This window comes from Ovis canadensis, chromosome 4 (genome assembly GCF_042477335.2).
Source record: "Ovis canadensis isolate MfBH-ARS-UI-01 breed Bighorn chromosome 4, ARS-UI_OviCan_v2, whole genome shotgun sequence".
Lineage (NCBI taxonomy): Eukaryota > Metazoa > Chordata > Mammalia > Artiodactyla > Bovidae > Ovis > Ovis canadensis.
This window is the reverse complement of record NC_091248.1, coordinates 20,576,773-20,597,745: the sequence shown is the minus strand read 5'-3', so window position 1 is coordinate 20,597,745 and position 20,973 is coordinate 20,576,773. Positions and strand designations below refer to the sequence as shown.

General features: G+C 39.9%; 1 long non-coding RNA gene across 1 annotated transcript in view; it reads right to left on the bottom strand.

Moving 5' to 3' along the window:
* LOC138439092 (uncharacterized) overlaps positions 1-20,973 on the bottom strand; it is a 55,827-nt gene that overhangs the window by 12,477 nt on the left and 22,377 nt on the right. The window contains exon 3 of the long non-coding RNA XR_011256567.1: positions 8,498-8,551. This is a non-coding gene — a long non-coding RNA (uncharacterized lncRNA). The remainder of the gene's footprint in view (positions 1-8,497; positions 8,552-20,973) is intronic.

The window sequence follows — 20,973 nt, the reverse complement described above, 5'->3', positions numbered from 1 at the left end:
GGAAGTGACAAGTGCAATAGATTAAAACCCTGTAGTTGCAGATTTTTGGATCGCAGCCATTCTGACTGGTGTGAAGTGGTACCTCACCGTGGTTTTGATTAGCATTTCTCTGATAATGAGTGATATTGAGCATCTTTTCATGTGTTTGTTAGCCATCCGTATGTCTTCTTTGGAGAAATGTCTATTTAGTTCTTTGGCCCATTTTTTGATTGGGTCGTTTATTTTTCTGGAATTGAGCTGCATAAGTTATTTGTATATTTTTGAGATTAGTTGTTTGTCAGTTGCTTCATTTGCTATTATTTTCTCCCATTCAGAAGGCTGTCTTTTCACCTTGCTTATATTTTCCTTTGTTGTGCAGAAGCTTTTAATTTTAATTAGATCCCATTGGTGGGAATGCAAACTAGTACAGCCACTATGGAGAACAGTGTGGAGATTCCTTAAAAAAACTGCAAATAGAACTACCTTATGACCCAGCAATCCCACTGCTGGGCATACACACCGAGGAAACCAGAATTGAAAGAGACACATGTACCCCAATGTTCATCGCAGCACTGTTTATAATAGCCAGGACATGGAAACAACCTAGATGTCCATCAGCAGATGAATGGATAAGCAAGCTGTGGTACATATACACAATGGAGTAGTACTCAGCCGTTAAAAAGAATTCATTTGAATCAGTTCTGATGAGATGGATGAAACTGGAGCTGATTATACAGAGTGAAGTAAGCCAGAAAGAAAAACACCAATACAGTATACTAACACATATATATGGAATTTAGAAAGATGGCAATGACGATCCTGTATGCAAGACAGGAAAAAAGACACAGCTGTGTATAATGGACTTTTGGACTCAGAGGGAGAGGGAGAGGGTGGGATGATTTGGGAGAATGGCATTCTAACATGTATACTACCATGTAAGAATTGAATCGCCAGTCTATGTCTGACGCAGGGTGCAGCACGCTTGGGGCTGGTGCATGGGGATGACCCAGAGAGATGTTATGGGGAGGGAGGTGGGAGGGGGGGTTCATGTTTGGGAACACATGTAAGAATTAAAGATTTTAAAATTAAAAAAATAAAAAACTAAAAAAACAAAAAACCCTGTAATTAATACCGACTACATAGGAAGGGGCCTATAGATCTTGAGAAATATAAGACGGACCAAGGAACTATCCAAAAATGACCTGGCCCCACAATACTCACAACAACACCAGAAAAAGTCCTAGATATATTTTTACTATTTTTATGATCATTCTTTTTTTTAAATTTTAAGTCCTCTATTACTCCTTTAATTTTCACTTTTATAACCTACTATTACTTTACAAAATAAAAAAGACCCTATTTTTTAAAAGCAAACTTCATATATATGTATATTTTATAATTTTTGTGACTTTTTTATCTTTCTTTTTTTTTCTTCTTTTCTTTAATATTGTATTTTTTAAATTCCAAACTCTACTCTAGATTTTTAATCTTTGCTCTTTGGTACTTGTTATCAATTTTGTACCTTTAAGGACCCAATCTTCAGTACCCATTTTTACTTGAGAGCAAGGTTACTGGCTTGACTGCTCTCTTCCCCTTTGGACTCTCTTTTTTCTCCACCAGGTCATCTGTGTCTACTCCCTACACCCTCTCTTCTCTACCCAATTGTGTGAATTTCTGTGTTCCAGATGGTGGAGAACACTTAGGGAACTGATTACTGGCTGGATGGTCTTTCTCCTTCTGATTCCCCCCTTTTATCCTCCTGGCCACCTCTGTCTCCTTCCTCCCTCTTCTCTTCTCTGTATAACTCCGTGAACATCTCTGAGCAGTCCAGTTGTGGAGTGCACATAAGGAAGTGATTACTGGCTAGCTTGCTCTCTCCTCTTTTGATTCCACCTCATCTCATTTGGGTCACCTCTAATTCCCTCCTCCCTCTTCTCTTCTCCATGTAACTCTGTGAATCTCTCTGGGTGTCCCTCAATGTGGAGAAAATTTTCATCTTTAACCTAGATGTTTTATCAATGGTGCTGTAAGAAGGAGAAGCCTTGAGACTACTGTAAAACTAAGACTGAAACCAGAAGCAGGAGGCTTAAGTCCAAATCCTGAGAAAACCAGAGAACTCCTGACTCCAGGGAACATTAACTGATAGGAGCTCATCAAATGCCTCCATACCTACACTGAAACCAAGCACCACCCAAGGGCCAACAAGTTCCAGGGAAAGACATACCAAATAAATTCTCCAGCAACACAGGAACACAGCACTGAGCTCCAATATACAGGCTTCCCAAAGATACTCCAAAACCATTGACATCTCATAACTCATTACTGGACACTTCATTGCACTCCAGAGAGAAGAAACCCAGCTCCACCCACCAGAACTCCAACACAAGCTTCCCTAACCAAGAAACCTTGACAAGCCACCTGTACAACCCTACCCACAGCGAGGAAACTCCACAATTAAGAGAACTCCACAAACTGCCAAAATATAGAAAGGACACCCAAAACTCAGCAATATAACCAAGATGAAGAGATAGAGGAATACTCAGCAGGTAAAGGAACAAGATAAATGCCCATCAAACCAAACAAAAGGGGAAGAGATAGGGAATCTACCTGAGAAAGAATGCCAAATAATGATAGTGAAAATGATCCAAAATCTTGAAATCAAAGTGGAATCACAGATAAATAGCCTGGAGACAAGGATGGAGAAGATGCAAGAAAGGTTTAACAAGGACCTAGAAGAAATAAAAAAGAGTCAATATATAATGAATAATGCAATAAATGAGATCAAAAACACTCTGGAGGCAACAAACAGTAGAATAACAGAGGCAGAAGATAGGATTGGAGAATTAGAAGATAGAATGGTAGAAATAAATGAATCAGAGAGGAAAAAAGAAAAATGAATTAAAAGAAATGAGGACAATCTCAGAGACCTCCAGGACAGTGTTAAAAGCCCCAACATTGAATCATAGGAGTCCCAGAAGAAGAAGACAAAAAGAAAGACCATGAGAAAATACTTGAGGATATAATAGTTGAAAACTTCCCTAAAATGGGGAAGGAAATAATCACCCAAGTCCAAGAAACCCAGATAGTCCCAAACAGGATAAACCCAAGGTGAACCACCCCAACACATATTAATCAAATTAACAAAGATCAAATACAAAGAACAAATATTAAAAGCAGCAAGGGAAAAATAACAAATAACACACAAGGGGATTCCCATAAAGAAAACAGCTGATCTTTCAATAGAAACTCTTCAAGCCAGGAGCGAATGGCAAGACATACTTAAAGTGATGAAAGAAAGTAACCTACAGCCCAGATTACTGTACCCAGCAAGGATCTCATTCAAATACGAAGGAGAAATCAAAAGCATTACAGATAAGCAAAAGCTGACAGAATTCAGCACCACCAAACCAGCTCTCCAAAAAATGCCAAAGGATATTCTCTAGACAGGAAACACAAAAAGGGTGTATAAACTCAAACCCAAAACAATAAAGTAAATGGCAACAGGATCATACTTATCAATAATTACCTTAAATGTAAATGTGTTGAATGCTCCAACAAAAAGAAAAGACGGGCTGAATGGATACAAAAACAAGACCCCTATATATGTTGTCTACAAGAGACCCACCTCAAAACTGGGGACACATACAGACTAAAAGTGAAGGGCTGGAAAAAGATTTTCCATGCAAATATAAACCAAAAGAAAGCAGGAGTAACAATACTCATATCCAATAAAATAGACTTTAAAACAAAGGCTGTGGAAAGAGACAAAGAAGGCCACTACATAATGATCAAAGGATCAATCCAACAAGAAGATATAACAATTATAAATATATATGCACCCAAGATAGGAGCACCGCAATATGTAAGACAACTGCTAACAAGTATGAAAGGGGAAATTAACAATAACACAATAATATTGGGAGATTTTAATACCCCATTCACACCTATGGACAAATCAACTAAACAGAAAATTAACAAGGAAACACACTTTAAATGATACAATAGACCAGTTAGACCTAATTGATATCTATAGGACATTTCACCCCAAAACAATGAACTTCACCTTTTTTCTCAAGTGCACACAGAACCTTCTCCAGGATAGATCACATCCTGGGCCATAAATCTAGCCTTGGTAAATTCAAAAAAATTGAAATCATTCCAAGCATTTTTTCTGACCACAATGCAGTAAGATTAGATCTCAATTACAGGGGGGGAAAAAAAGTATTAAAAATTCCAACATATGGAGGCTGAAAAACACACTGCTGAATAACCAACAAATCACAGAAGAAATCAAAAAAGAAATCAAAATATGCATAGAAACTAATGAAAATGAAAACACAACAACCCAAAACCTGTGGGACACTGTAAAAGCAGTGCTAAGGGGAAAGTTCATAGCAATACAGGCATACCTCAAGAAACAAGAAAAAAGTCAAATAAATAACCTAACTCTACACCTAAAGCAACTAGAAAAGGAAGAAATGGAGAACCCCAGAGTTAGTAGAAGGAAAGAAATCTTAAAAATTAGGGCAGAAATAAATGCAAAAGAAACCAAAGAGACCATAGCAAAAATCAGCAAAGCCAAAAGCTGGTTCTTTGAAAGGATAAATAAAATTGACAAACTATTAGCCAGACTCATCAAGAAACAAAAGGAGAAAAATCAAATCAGTAAAATTAGCAATGAAAACGGAGAGATCAAAACAGACAACACAGAAATACAAAGGATCATAAGAGACTACTATCAGCAATTATATGTCAATAAAATGGACAACGTAGGACAAATGGAAAAATTCTTAGAAAACTACAACTTTCCAAAACTGAACCAGGAAGAAACAGAATATCTTAACAGACCCATCACAAGCACGGAAATTGAAACTGTAATCAGAAATCATCCAGCAAACAAAAGCCCAGGTCCAAATGGCTTCACAGCTGAATTCTGCCAAAAATTTAGAGAAGAGCTAACACCTATCCTACTCAAACTCTTCCAGAAAATTGCAGAGGTAGGTAAACTTCCAAACTCATTCTATGAGGCCACCATCACACTAATACCAAAACCTGACAAAGATGCCACAAAAAAAAATAGAAAACTACAGGCCAATATCACTGATGAACATAGATGTAAAAATCCTTAACAAAATTCTAGCAATCAGAATCCAACAACACATTAAAAAGATCATACACTATGACCAAGTGGGTTTTATCCCAGGGATGCAAGGATTCTTCAATATCCACAAATCAATCAATGTAATTCACCACATTAACAAATTGAAAAATAAAAGCCAGATGATTATCTCTATAGATGTAGAGAAAGCCTTTGACAAAATTCAACATCCATTTGTGATAAAAACTCTCCAGAAAGCAGGAATAGAAGGAACATACCTCAACATAATAAAAGCTATCTATGACAAACCCACAGCAAACATTATCCTCAATGGTGAAAAATTGAAAGCATTTCCCCTAAAGTCAGGAACAAGACAAGGGTGACCACTTTCACCACTACTATTCAACATAGTTTTGGAAGTTTTGGACACAGCAATCAGAGCAGAAAAAGAAATAAAAGGAATCCAAATTGAAAAAGAAGAAGTAAAACTCTCACTGTTTGCAGATGACATGATCCTCTACATGGAAAACCCTAAAGACTCCGCCAGAAAATTGTTAGAGCTAATCAATGATTATAGTAAAGTTTCAGGATATAAAATCAACACACAGAAATCCCTTGCATTCCCATACACTAATAATGAGAAAATAGAAGGAGAAATTAAGGAAACAATTCCATTCACCATTGCAACGAAAAGAATAAAATGCTTAGGAATATATCTACCTAAAGAAACTAAAGACCTATATATAGAAAACCATAAAACACTGGTGAAAGAAATCAAAGAGGACACTAATAGATGGAGAAATATACCATGTTCATGGATCAGAAGAATCAATATAGTGAAAATCAGTATACTATCCAAAGCAATCTATAGATTCATCGCAATCCCTATAAAGTTACCAATGGTATTTTTCATAGAGCTAGAACAAATAATTTCACAATTTGTATGGAAATACAAAAAACCACGAATAGCCAAAGCAATCTTGAGAAAGAAGAATGGAACTGGAGGAATCAGCCTGCCTGACTTTAGGCTCTACTACAAAGCCACAGCCATCAAGACAGTATGGTACTGGCACAAAGACAGAAATATAGATCAATGGAACAAAATAGAAAGCCCAGAGATAAATCCACATACCTATGGACACCTTATCTTTGACAAAGGAGCCAAGAATATACAATGGATTAAAGACACTCTCTTTAACAAGTGGTGCTGAGAAAACTGGTCAACCACTTGTAAAAGAATGAAACTAGAACACTTTCTAATACCATACACAAAAATAAGCTCCAAATGGATTAAAGATCTCAACATAAGGCCAGAAACTATAAAACTCCTGGAGGAGAACATAGGCAAAACACTCTCTGACATACATCACAGCAGGATCCTCTATGACCCACCTCCCAGAATATTGGAAATAAAAGCAAAAATAAACAAATGGGATCTAATTAAACTTAAAAGCCTCTGCAGAACAAAGGAAACTATAAGCAAGGTGAAAAGACAGCCTTCTGAATGGGAGAAAATAATAGTAAATGAAGCAACGGACAAACAACTGATCTCAAAAATATACAAGCAACTCCTGCAGCTCAATTCCAGAAAAAGAAATGACCCAATCAAAAAATGGGCCAAAGAACTAAAGACATTTCTCCAAAGAAGACATACAGATGGCTAACAAACACGTGACAAGATGCTCAACATCACTCATTATCAGAGAAATGCAAATCAAAACCACAATGAGGTACCATCTCACGCCAGTCAGAATGGCTGTGATCCAAAAGTCTACAAGCACTAAATGCTGGAGAGGGTGTGGAGAAAAGAAAACCCTCTTACACTGTTGGTGGGAATGCAAACTAGTACAGCCATTATGGAGAACAGTATGGAGATTCCTTTAAAAACTGGAAATAGAACTTCCATATGACCCAGCAATCCCACTGCTGGGCATACACACTGAGGAAACCAGAATTGAAAGAGACACGTGTACCACAATGTTCACTGTAGCACTGTTTATAATTGCCAGGACATGCAAGCAACCTAAATGTCCATTTATAAATGAGTGGATAATGAAAATATGGTACATATATACAATGGACTACTACTCAGCCATAACAAAGAATGAAATAATGCCATTTGCAGCAAGATGGATGGACTTAGAGACCTTATACTAAGTGAAGCAAGTCAGACAGAGAAAGACAAATGTCATATGCATATATGTGGAATCTAAAATATAGCACAAATGTACTTCAAAATAGAAACAAACTCACAGACATAGAGAAGAGGCTTGTGGTTGCCAAGTGGGAGCAGTAGAGGCAGAAAGCTGGAATGGGAGATGGGAATAGCAGATGCGAACTAGTATTTGTAGGATGGATAAGCAACATCCTACTGTACAGCACAGAGGACTATATTTGATTTCCTATGATAAAACATGATGGAAAAGAACAATAAAAGCAATATATTCATGTGTATGTGGGGGGGCGTTCCTAGTAGCTCAAGCAATAAAGAAGCTGCCTGCAATACGGTATATATGTGCACAACTCAGTCACTTTGCTGTACAGTATACATTAATACAACATTGTAAATCAACTATACTTGAACAAAATACATTTTTCTAAAACTCCCTTTCTGTGAGTCTCTGACCTTGCACACAGCTTTGCTCTGTTGTTTGTTCGCTTCACTTGGGAGTGGATGTACAAGCCCTGTGTGTGTTCAGAGGCCATGCATTTCCCTCACGTGGTCACTGGGACACCCAGAATTCCCTTCCCTGTTTTAATGAACCCAGGGAAAGAGCTACATCTTTGAGCGTGTTATTCAAATGTATAAAACATGTTTTATTTAGAATAATGATAACCCTGTATGTGAGACAGCAAAAGAGACGCAGATGTGCAGAACAGACTTTTTGACTCTGTGGGAGAGGGAGAGGGCAGGATGATCTGGCAGAATGGCATTGAAACATGTATAATATCATATAAGAAACAAATCACCAGTCTAGGTTCAATGCAGGATACAGGATGCTTGGGGCTGGTGCACTGGGATGACCCAGAGGAATGGTATGGGGAGGGAGGTGGGAGGGGGTTCAGGAGTGGGAACTTATGTACACCCGTGGCGGATTCATGTTGATGTATGACAAAACCAATACAGTATTGTAAAGTAAAAAAAAAAAAAAAAAAAGTAACCTTTGGAAACGTTTTTTAAAGGAGGATTGAGTGACAGCAAGAAGAGAAGCCATTCCGCCCTGAGATGCCTTCTGCTCTACATGGCCATGCAGCAGCCTGAAGCCTGAAAATGCCTTTGGGGATCCGAAGCCCTCCTGGGAATACAGGTACATACTCACCACAGAAGGAGAGTTCAGTGACTGAGAGGGTCCTGCTAGGAACAGAGCCCCCTCCCACTCCCCACACCAGGCCCAGGGATGATGGAAGGAAGGCCCTTACCTCATGATGGAAAGGCTCTTCTCTGGTTAATTCAGTGAACCCAACAGGAAGGACCTAGAGATGAAATGTCAACGGTTACCCCACAACAGCTCTGCTACAACTGAGATCAAAACTAACAGGCCTCACCATGACAGAGCCTCTGATCAGCTTTTCAGCCCTTTTAACTGTCATAAAAAAAAAGCCACGTATGATCACATATCTGAAGAAAGCTCCTCTCACAGAAAAGAAAGACTTCCTGAAATGATAGGAATAAACAAACAAACAAAAAATAAAAACAACTTGGAGGCAATAGGGACCATGCTGGGAGAAGAAAAACTAAAACATAACAAACATTAACATGCTCAGAGAAAGAAATGTACTAGCCTATAAATGAAGTCAGTAATTATATATAATTAAGAGATATATATGGTACATATATGACATCTATCTTGTATATATAATATATAATTAATTACATAATTATAGATAATTGTCTATAAATGAGAACTCTATGCACAGAAAATATACATACATATTTGACATACACATGGCATGTGTGCTGGGCAACCCCATGGACCATAATCCACCAGGCTCCTCTGTCCATGGGATTCTCCAGGCAAGAATACTGGAGTAGTTTTGATTTGCATTGAAACATGTATAATATCATATAAGAAATGAATCACCAGTCTAGATTCGATGCAGGATACAGGATGCTTGGCGCTGGTGCACTGGGATGACCCAGAGGGATGGTATGGGGCGGGAGGTGGGAGGGGGGTTCAAGATTGGGAATACGTGCACACCCGTGGCAGATTCGTGTTGATGTATGGCAAAACCAATACAATATTGTAAAGTAATTAGCCTCCAATTAAAATAAATACATTTAAATTTTAAAAAATAAATTTAAAAAAAAAGGTTGCCATGCCCTCCAGGGAATCCTTCCAACCCAGCAGTCGAACCTGCATCTCTTAGGTCTACTTGTATTGATAAGCTGGTTACCTCTAGTGCCACCTGGGAAGCGCCTGAACATGGTATACATTTCTGTTATATATACTACATTCAGCAAAGAGTAAAGAGACCCTAATAATGGATCACATGATAGGGTGACTATAAAACAGAAGAGAAGAATTTCCACATAAGGTCTAATAAAGACTGCAGAGTAGCAAGACTCTGAGCTCAGGGACACATCCACACTACAACTACATAGACAACAACCTCTGAGAATGCTCTGAAGCCCAGCAGAACAAGTGGTCTACAACTAGGGATATAAGGAAAAGGCCACATGGGGATGGGGAGGAGGGGCAGAGACACATCCAGTCAGAACCAGCACCTCAAGAGCACAGACTTACAGGTCAGGAGACTATCACCACCATGGAGGCCCCCACCCCCAAGGAACCAGGAGTCCGAGCCCCACATGGGGATCCTCCGCTGAGGCAACTCTGCCAGAAGAATGAACCACCCCTGCCCATTCCTCTGAGTTTAGAAACCAGCAAGGCTCCATCCCGGAGTACCTGAGGGCTGAGCAAGGCTGAGACTTGAAGGGCTCCCACACAGATTCCGTCCTTCTGAGTTCCAGAGCAGAGGCAGCAGCTTGAAAGGCGCCTGGGCCTCAGGAGCAGGAGATACTTTGACTAATTTTAAAGAGGGGGCCAGGGAGAGAGGGACCTCCTGAAAATTCCTTGAGGATGGAAGCATGGGATGGTCCCTTTTTTCCCTCACTCTCCTTCCACCTGCTGACCCATCTCTGGAAGGTCCTATTTCGTCACTCTCCATCATACTAGCTCACCCTGTGTGCCCTGTCTGGTTGTTCCTCTGATGACCTGTCCTGCCCAACCCACACACCCCAGGGTGGCCCTACAAAGTGCTCCCACCTACGGGATCAGCCCTGACCACTAGGATGCCTGCAGCAGTCACAGGCAAACCACAACAGGAGCCCCTCCCCCCACCGGGATGACCCTGGGGAAACCAGTTCTGGTGATGAGTGGGCGCTGCACCACTGAATCCAACAGGACATCTTCCATATCAGGCCACCCCTTCAAGCCTAGGACATGTAGCTGATATATCTGATACAAGGGAACAAACACAGACAGACTGGCAAAATTAGGACAAATAACCCTGATTTTAAAAGTGGGCAGGGTGCCTGAATAGATAGTTTTTCAAAGAAGACATACAGATGGTCAACAGGCACATGAAAAGATGCTTAACATCACTGACCATCAGGGAAATGCAAATCAAAACCACAAGGAGATATCACTCAACACCTGTCAGAATTGCTATTATCGAAAACAACAAATTTTGGCCAGGATGTGGAGAAAAGGGAACCCTCATTCACTGCTGGAATTGCTGCAGCCACTGTGGAAAACAGTTTGGAGGTACCTCAAAAAATTAAAAATAGAACCACAATATGACCCAGCAATTCTAATTCTGGGTAATTTTCTGAAAAAAAAAAAAAAAGACACTAAATGAAAAAGATATATACACCTGTACATTGATTACAGCATTATTTTCAATAGTCATGATATGAAAGCAAATAGGTGCCCATGGACAGATGAATGGATAAAGAAATACATATTTTGTATGTATTTGAAATGAAATATTAGATTTTCATTTTTAAAAAGTCTTATTTGTAACAACATGGATAGGCCTAGAGGGTATTGTGCTTAAAATATGATAATCTGAATTGTCCTATATCTATGAAAGAAATTAAATTGACAGTTAATCATCCTCTAGCACAGAAAACTGCAGAAGATGGCTTCACTGTTCAATTTTTAAGAAACACTTAAGAAAGAAATGCTACCCAAACTACACAGACTTATCCAGAATACAAAAGAGAGAGAATGTGTTTTGTGATGCAAGCCTTACTCCGATACACAAATTAGGCAACGATGGAACAAAGACAATCACAGAACAGTATCACTTAGGAGCATGAATGCACACATATTTAGTCAGTCCTCAAAAATGAAATCCTGCACTGCGTGAAGACTGTCACATATCCCAACCAAGTGTGTTTCATCTCGAGAACACAAGCTCCCGGGTCAATGTTCCAAAGGCAATCAATGTTCATCATGCATCTCCTGTTAAGTATTTTTACCACGGTACAATGAAATAAAATATCTTAAAAAAAAAAAATAGTATGACCAGTCAAGAGTACTAGGCCATTGGAAATTTAGGTCATTGGGAAATTTGAGGGGAGACCTACTGTCAGGGTTGCCAGCAGGTGAAAGCCCAGGTGGGATGGAAATCCTCTGTGAGCAACTCGCTGATGTGAGCAGAGTGACGGGGGTTCTTGTGAGCTGGCCCAGCCACCCTGCAGCTCCTGCTCTAATCTCCTCATGTGTGAAACAGGCACAGAACACAGGGCATTAGAATGTTCCCATCATCAGACTGGAGAAGAAGAAGAACAGGAATGCAAAGGACGAGAAGAGGGGCTCACTAAGCTCTGCATCACAGCTCCTTACACCTTGAGAAACAGATAAATGCCCCCAAAGTATTGCTTTCCTGTTTTGTTTTGTTTTGTTTACTTTAAGCTGTGCATTTCATTGTTTTATTTTGTTTTGTTTTTTTCAATAAGCTCAAGTAATATAGTCATTGTAAAAAACTAGGAAGTGTAGGTAAGCAAACATGGGGGAAAGGTACTATAGAATTCCATTGTCTAGAAAGAACCACCACTGATGTGTCAGTTTGGGTGAATATGTGTGTGCGTGCATGATAATTCTCTGTCTTTACTAATCTCCTTTCTCTCTTCAAACACAAAGCTTTCCTTGTAATAAATAAAATAGCTTTATCATTTTAAATAACTATTGCTTTGAGGATCCCATAATTTCTTTTAAAATGGTTAGCTCAAGGCGAAAGAAGCTTTATCAGTAAAGATGGACTTTTAAGGATATAAAATGGCAAAAGATCTTGGGAGACCATGCAGGCAAGTACTTTGTATTTTAATAAATGAGTCAATTTACTAAAAATCATTTGCAGTGAGTATTCTGCACACATGGTGATCCTCTGTGAAACAAAGAAATAAAGATGAAACAGAAGGGGATTCTGACCTCAGAGTGTAAGAGCTCTTACTATGTAAGAGCTACAGAATCAATTTCTTCAGAGAAACATTTATTCAACAAGCTACATAACAGGTGAAATGTGAAAGTGTTAGTCACTGAGTCATGTCTGATTCTTGGGACCCCATGAACTGTAGCCTGCCAGGCTCCTCTGTCCATGGGATTCTCCAGGCAAAAATACTGGAGTGAGTTGCAGTTCCCTTCTCCAGGTAACCTTCCCCACCAAGGGACTGAACCTAGGTCTCTTTCATTGCAGGCAGATTCTTTACCATCTGAGCCAGAGGAAACATTTATGGAGGGTGAGATGGGTATAGAAAAGCATCATGATTGTACAGACACTTCAGCTATGCCCCACTGGGAGACTGAAGGGAGGTTTTTCTAGAAAAGATGGCATTTTATTGGGTGCTTCACAGTGATGATTGTCAGGCCCAAATTGACTGGGAAAGTTCCCAATGATGAGAGAACAGCCTGAGCAGAAGGCAGGGCAGGAGAGAGAGGCCAAAGCCTGGGGCTCTGAGGGCAACACCAGCTCTAGGCTGAGTGGGAAGGAGGGGCTTGGTGGTCACCAGATCAGAGCTGACAATGAATTCATCAGAAGCTCCACAAATAAAACTTGCAATTGCCCAGGAGGTTTACTGGACAGAATGGAAGAGGAGGAGTACCTTAGGGCCCTTGCAAATGACTTCCTCTTGTGGGAAAAGTCTTCCCAGGCAGTGTTAGTGGTAAAGAGCCCAGCTGACAATGCATGAGACATAGGAGACATGGGTTCCATCCCTGGGTAAGAAAGATCCCCTGGAGGAGGGCATGGCAATCCACTGCAGTATTCTTGCCTGGAGAATCCCATGGACAGAGGAGCTTGATTGGCTCCAGTCCATAGGGTCGCAAAGAGTCGGATATGACTGAAGTGACTTAGCATGCATGCACAAATCACATAACCTCATTACCCACCAATTGAGTTTTGCAAATACTGAAGATCATCAAATTTGTCCTCCAATCAACAGATAAGAAGTGATAGAAATGCATTAGCTTCTAAAGACTATTTCAATCCCATCACTGCTACCCTGAAAGTGATTTAAGTGCAGGCAGTCACCTGAAATGAGCTTCTCAATGAAAGGAAGGTCCAAGTTGATGGAGGAGTCCCAGAGGAGATCTGAAGCTAAAGATGAAAAGAGGAAGAAAAAGAAGCAATAGGAAGATCCAGTCCAGCTGACAGGCTTGGACCACTAACTGATGCTTCCTCTCAACTCTGCTGTCTGGAAAAGAGGCCCTCTTACAAGCCACAAAATACTAGCAGAACCTCTTTCCCATTATGTCAGCCACACTTCAAACAGCCGTCTGAGAGAGGCCCAGAGTCTCCAGGGTACATGGTATCCAAGGAAGAAGGGGCTGTACTGTGCTCTGCTTAGTCACTCAGTCGTGTCTGCAATCCCATGGACTGCTGCCCTCCAGACTCCTCAGTCCATGGGGATTCTCCAGGTAAGAATACTAGAGTGGGTTGCCATGCCCTCCTCCAGGGAATCTTCCCAACCCAGGGATTGAACTCAGGTCTCCCATATTGCAGATGGATTCTTTACCATCTGACCCACCAGGGAAGCCCAAGAATACTAGAATGGGCAGCCTATCCCTTCTCCAGAGGAACTTTCCAATCTAGGAATCAACCGAGGTCTCCTGCATTACAGGTGGATTCTTTACCAGCTGAGCTACCCAGGAAGCCCCATTCAGGGAAGAAGGGGGACCCTGCTTAAATCATGATTTACATTACTCCAGACTGTTTCGAGTAAGCTGGACTTGGGAAAATCTGCAGCCAAACCCCGAGCACCTGAGCAGGGAGCACGCAGACGTGTACTGACCATTCCAGGGCCTGGTCTTCTCACCGTCCATGGGGAATTTTTGTTCTGGGAAGGAAAAGGCATAGCTGAAATCTATGTGTCACCTACAGCCCCAAGAGCTCTGCTGTGAGCCTCTGAAAGAGCTGGGCATTCAGGGACAAGACATTTTTGAAGGCTGGGGGAGATTTGCAGCAGGAGAGGAAGATGGCCAAGCTCCAGACACTTGGCAGGTGGAGAAATATTTATTCAGTGAGTTTGAGACCAAGTATGGAAATGACTTTGCTCAGTTCCCCAAAGCAGGTGGATTTGTGAGACTTGGAAGCCTTCTTGAGAATTTATATTTGAAGAAAAAATTGGGGGAATATCAAACAGGACTCCCTGGTAATCAAGACTCCTGACATTTAAGCTCTATTTCCCACCCACAGGAGCACCTATTTTTGAAAGCAAGGGCCTCCTTTAGTTTCTGTGCTATGGTTCCCCAACGTCCATGATCTGTGGAGAGATTAGCTTTTTCAGGATGGGTTTTTTCAAAGCAAAGACATATCCAGGGCCACCTATCAACTAAAGATATTAATTTGAAGTATCATGTTATAATAGAAATGCTCTATGCACATACTAACCATTCAGAGGACCATACGGCTCCTGCAGTTACTATTTGTCACTGCAGGAACATATTTGTAGACAACATTCATCCTCTAATAAAGGGAATCAAAAGCTAGACTGTTGAGAAGGCCTAAGCCTACCTCTAAGAATTCCAACATCTTCCTCCTTGGGATCAGTTTTAAGGTTTCTTCAGTTATGGGGTGGCTGCCACTCTAGATGTCTCCAGCCCGCTTTGGCACTGGATGGACACAGCCAAGAACGAGGTCAGGGGGATGGGAAAGACAGCTAATGGCTGGACTCAAAGCCGCAAACAAGCAAGCAAGTAGCTGCTACAATGGAAACAGGTAGGTTTCTGCAAGGAGGGATCAGGGAGATTCTAACTGGGAGGTACAAGGTTGCCTGTATTATTTGGAGAAGCAAGGGATCTAGGGTAACAGAAAAGACAACTATCATATTATATAGCTTATATGAGGAATCTAAAAAAATGATACAGATGAATTTATTTATAAAACAGAAACATGTGGCTTTCTTGGTGGCACAGTGGTAAAGAATCTGCCTGCAATGCAGGAGACCTGGGTTCCATCCCCGGGTTGGGGAGATCCCCTGAAGAAAGGAATGGCTGTCCACTCCAGTAGTCTTCCCTGGAGAATCCCATGGTCAGGGGAGGCTGGTGGCTACAGTCCCTGGGGTCGCAAAGAGTCAGACTAACACTTCCACTTTCACAAAACAGAAACAAGGACTTCTCTTGCACTGCAATGGTTAAGACTCTGCACTTCCATAGCAGGGGCAAGAGTTTGATCCCCAGTAGGGGATCATGCTTGGGGATTCTGACAAAAAAAATAATAATAAAAATAAATATTTAATACATTTTAAAATGTTAAAAATATTTAATAAAAGGCTAGCACTTAGAAAAATAGAAACAGACTTACAGACATAGAAAACAAACTTATGGTTACCAAAGAGGGGGCGGGGTAAATTAGGAGGTTGGTATCAACAGATACTCACTAGTGTGTATAAAATGAACGACCAACAAGGACCTACTGTATAGCACAGGGAACTATATTCAATATGTTGTAATAACCTATATGGAAAAACAATTGGAAAAGGAATATAAATAAATATATATGTATAAAACTGAATCACTTTGCCACACACCTGAAATGAACACATTATATCAACCGTACTTCAATAAAAAATAAGTACAAAAAATATGCAAAAACTAACCACCTCCAAATTTTAAAAAAATGAAAGAAAAAACAATTGCTAAGACACAAAAGGCAGAGTAATCTTAAGCCTTAAGAATTGCATCTGTGTGTATGTAGTCAGCATTTAAAAGTTACCTTGCAGGCTACGACAGGAAACTGTTTCTGTATATAGGCATATAACTTTGCTCACAGGCCGACTGCTGGAGTCTGAGACACAGTGATTCTAAAATTATATACACACACCCTTCTTCTGTCTGTATAAAGAGGGAAAGGAATGGGTCAAGATGTGAAGAAGCTTTTCTCGAGTGGTCTAATCAGTGTTTACTGCTTTCCTAGGCATTGTTTTAATTCTCCAAATGTTCTTAAATGAGCAAGTTTAATTTTTTATTAAATGCTTTTCAAACAGCAATAAGAAGACTGCGTCCTTGTCCTCAAGGAGGTTACAATATAACAAAAGAAACTTCAGTTCCACAAACATTTGCTTGGATTCTTTCCCCAGAACTCAGGACCATAAAGTGACTTCACTAAATGTCAAAATCTCTACCAGCAAAGCTCTGATCACAGAGAGGAGCAGAATGTTAAAATAGGCATTTATTTTTACCTTTTGACTTGGAAAACAGGGAAAGCTGTCATTATCATGTCTTCTTATAGAAACTCTTAACACAAAAAGTCAGCATTATGCAATCAATGGAAATGGGGTTGTCAGGTTTAGCAAACAAAAATGCAGGATTCTCAGCTAAATTTGACTTTCTGATAAACAATATACAATATTTTTGATACAGTATATCTCATAAGGTATTTTACATGTTTGTCTGGCAATTCCAAGAGGAAAGAATCCAGGAATAAGAAGCCTGACTCTTTAGCTCAGACTCTAGCTCTGGCTCTGAGGAGGATCTGGCTCTCAGTTTTATGGGTTAAATAAGAGGGCTTTCTGCTGACTCTTCCAATATTCTACATAGAGGCTTCCAAGGTGAGGAAAAGTTCCTCATTAACTTCACTTCCCAGGGAGATGTGATTGATTCAAATAATATTTTTTCCAATGTGACACCTGAGGATCCTGAAAACTCATAGATGTTGCATATAGACGTTGAGGTTTTTGTATTTGTTTCATTGATTTTCAGTTAATTTTCATTCATCAAATAATTTTTAAAATCAGATGAGTAGGTTCCACTTCACTTAGTATTTAGAAGGATGTAAAAAAAATCAGACCTATTATATCAATCAAAAATCATAAGAAAGTGTTTTAATGAATCATTGAGGTGCTGTGAATGCAAAGAAATCTAAAAGGACAAGACTACAGATTGTCCTAGAGATCAAGGGCTAAGGCATCGTTTCACAGGAGGAGAAAAGAAGAGGAGAGAAAGAGGAAAGAAAATTGGTTTTCTGATCTTGACCAATTTTTTTAAAAAACTTAATCAAAAACAGTAACCCAGAGATATAGAAAGCTCTGAAATCTTTAAATAGAAGTATAAATGAAATGACACCTAGGAACAACAGAGTTAAATTACTTAAAAGCACATATAGAAAAACTTTAAAGAAGCCAAGGAAAAAGTCATATTAGATACAGGTAAACAATGTTTGAAAAATAATAGACTTTGCATTCAAAACAATGGAAGATCAAAAATACTGAAACAACATCTTTGAAATTTCCAGGGAAAATAAAAATCTATCAGTTTAGCATTTAATATCCAGTGATAAAAATTTTCTAAAATAAAGACGAAATGTTCAGATAAATGAAAGCTGAGGGATTTTTATTGCCAGCAGATAAGACAAGCTAAAGGAAGTTTTTCAAGTTAGAAAGAAACTAAAAATGGATACCAGATGGAAAATTCTATGTTTAGAAGAAAGGAGGAGCACTAGAAAGAATGAGAATGTGAGCAAATAGAAATATTGTTTTATTTCTTTCCTCATTAAAGAAGTTTGTGACTGTTCAAAGCAATATATATATATATATATATATATATATATATATATATATATATGTCTGTGTACACACACACACACACACACACACACGGAAAGTTATGACCAACCTAGATAGCATATTCAAAAGCAGAGACATTACTTTGCCAACAAAGGTCCATCTAGTCAAGGCTATGGTTTTTCCAGTGGTCATGTACAGATGTGAGAGTTGGACTGTGAAGAAAGCTGAGTGCTGAAGAATTGATGCTTTTGAACTGTGGTGTCGGAGAAGACTCTTGAGAGTCCCTTGGACTGCAAGGAGATCTAACCAGTCCATCCTAAAGGAGATCAGTCCTGGGTGTTCATTGGAAGGACTGATGTTGAAGCTGAAACTCCAATACTTTGGCCACATCATGCGAAGAGTTGACTCATTTGAAAAGACCCTAATGCTGGTAGGGATTGGGGGCAGGAGGAGAAGGGGAAGACAGAGGATGAGATGGCTGGATGGCATCATCGACTCAATGGATATGGGTTTGGGTGAACTCCAGGAGTTGGTGATGGACAGGGAGGCCTGGCGTGCTGCGATTCATGGGGTCGCAAAGAGTCGGACACAACTGAGCGACTGAACTGAACTGAACATATTTTACATACATTAATTAATTATATTTGGGTTTATATCATATGGAGAAGCAAAATGTCTAACAACGGTAGCATGAAAAATAGGACAGGGTGCGAATAGAATTCAATTTAGTTCAGTCGTTCAGTTGTGAACCCATGAATCACAGCATGCCAGGCCTCCCTGTCCATCACCAACTCAAATATAATTATATTGTTGTAAATTCTTACCTTACACATAGAGTACTCCAATATTAATCAAGCTGGAATTTCAAGTTAAGGATAGTCATTGTAATCCCTATAGCAACCATGACAAAAGTAATACAAAAACACGTACCTAATAGTCAATAAAAGGGACACAATGAAATGACGTAAAATACCTAATGAACCCACAAGAAAACAACAAAGAGGGAAGAAAGGAGCAATGAAAATAAAGGACACGCAGATAGCAAACATAAAGCTGATCACGTGAATAATTGCAATAAACTTAAGGGAAAGGCTATCCACTTCAGTATTCTGGCCTAGAGAATTCCATGGACTGTGTAGTCCACGGGGTTGCAAAGAGTCGGACATGACTGAGTGACTTTCACTTTCTTTAAATAAAAGGCAGAATTTTTCATTTAAAAAGCCATAAAGAAGGGACACAATTGTTTATGCCTCAGAATGGCAAGGTTGGTCTGGCCCATCTTTATGCTGGTCCCAAGAGATGAATGTTAAATAGTAAAGTATATAGAAAGATTGCAAAAACAGACGTAGATACACCATACAAATGGTTGCTATTGTTCAGTAGTTCAGTCGTGTCTGACTCTTTGCAGCCCCATGGACTGCAGCACACCAGTCTTCCTGTCCTTCAGTATCTCCCACAGTTTGATCAAACTCACATCCATTGAGTCAGTGATGGCATTTAATCATCTCATCCTCTGTCCACCCATTCTCCTCCTGCCTTCAACCTTTCCCAGCATCAGGGGGTTTTTTTCCAATGAGTCAGTTCTTTCCATGAGGCCAAAGTATGGGAGCTTCAGCTTCAACATCAGTCCTTCCAAAGTATATTCAGGGTTGATTTGCTTTAGGATTGACTGATTGATCTCCTTGCTGTCCAAAGAACTCTCAAGTATCTTCTTCAGCGCCGCAGTTTAAAAGTATCAGTTCTTCAGCACTCAGCCTTCTTTATGGTCCAGCTCTCACATTCTACATGACTCCTGGAAAAACCATAGCTTTGACTATACAGACCTTTGTCAGCAAAGTGTTGTCTCTGTCATAGCTTTTCTACCAAGGAGCAAGCATCTTTTATTTTCAGGACTGCATTCACCATCTGCAGTGATATTGGAGCCCAAAAAATAAAGTCTGTCACTGTTTCCATTCTTGCCCCATCTATTTGCCATGAAGTGATGGGATCAGATGCCATGATGTTAGTTTTCTGAATGTTGAGTTTACAGCCAGCTTTTTCACTCTCCTCTTTCACTTTCATCATGAGGCTCTTCAGTTCCTCTTCACTTTCTGCCAAAAGGGTGGTATCATGTGCATATCTGAGGCTGTTGATATTTCTCCCAGCAATCTTGATTTTAGCTTCTGTTTTACCCAGCTCTGCATTTCACATGATGTATGTACTCTGCATATAAGTTAAATAGGCAGGGTAACAATACATAGCCTTGACCTACTCCTTTCCCAGTTTTGAATCAGTCCATTTTTCCATGTCCGGGTCTAACTGTTGCTTCTTGACCTGCATACAGATTTCTCAGGAGGACAGTAAGGTGATCTTGTATTTCCATCTCTTTAAGAATTTTCCACAGTGTGTTGTGATCCACACAGCCAAAGGCTTTAGCATAGTCACTGAAGAAGAAGCAGATGTTCCTCTGGAATCCCTTGCTATTTCCATGAACCAAAGGATGTTGGCAATTTGATCTCTGGTTTCTTTGCCTTTCCTACATTGAGATTGTATATCTGGAAGTTCTCAGTTCATGCACTGCTGAAGTCTAGCTTGAAGGATTTTGAGCATTACCTTGCTAAAACGTGAAATGAGCACAATTGTATGAGAGTTTGAACATTCTTTGGCATTGCCATTCTTTGAAATTGGGATGAAAACTGACCTTTTCCAATCCTGCGGCCATTGCTGAGTTTTCCAAATTTGCTGGCATATTGAGTGCAGCACTTTTACAACATCGTCTATTAAGATTTGAAATAGCTCAGGTGGAATTCGATCACCTCCACTAGCTTTGTTCATAGTGATGCTTCCTAAGGCCCACTTGACATCACATTTCTGGATGTCTGACTCTAGGTGAGTGACCACAGCACTG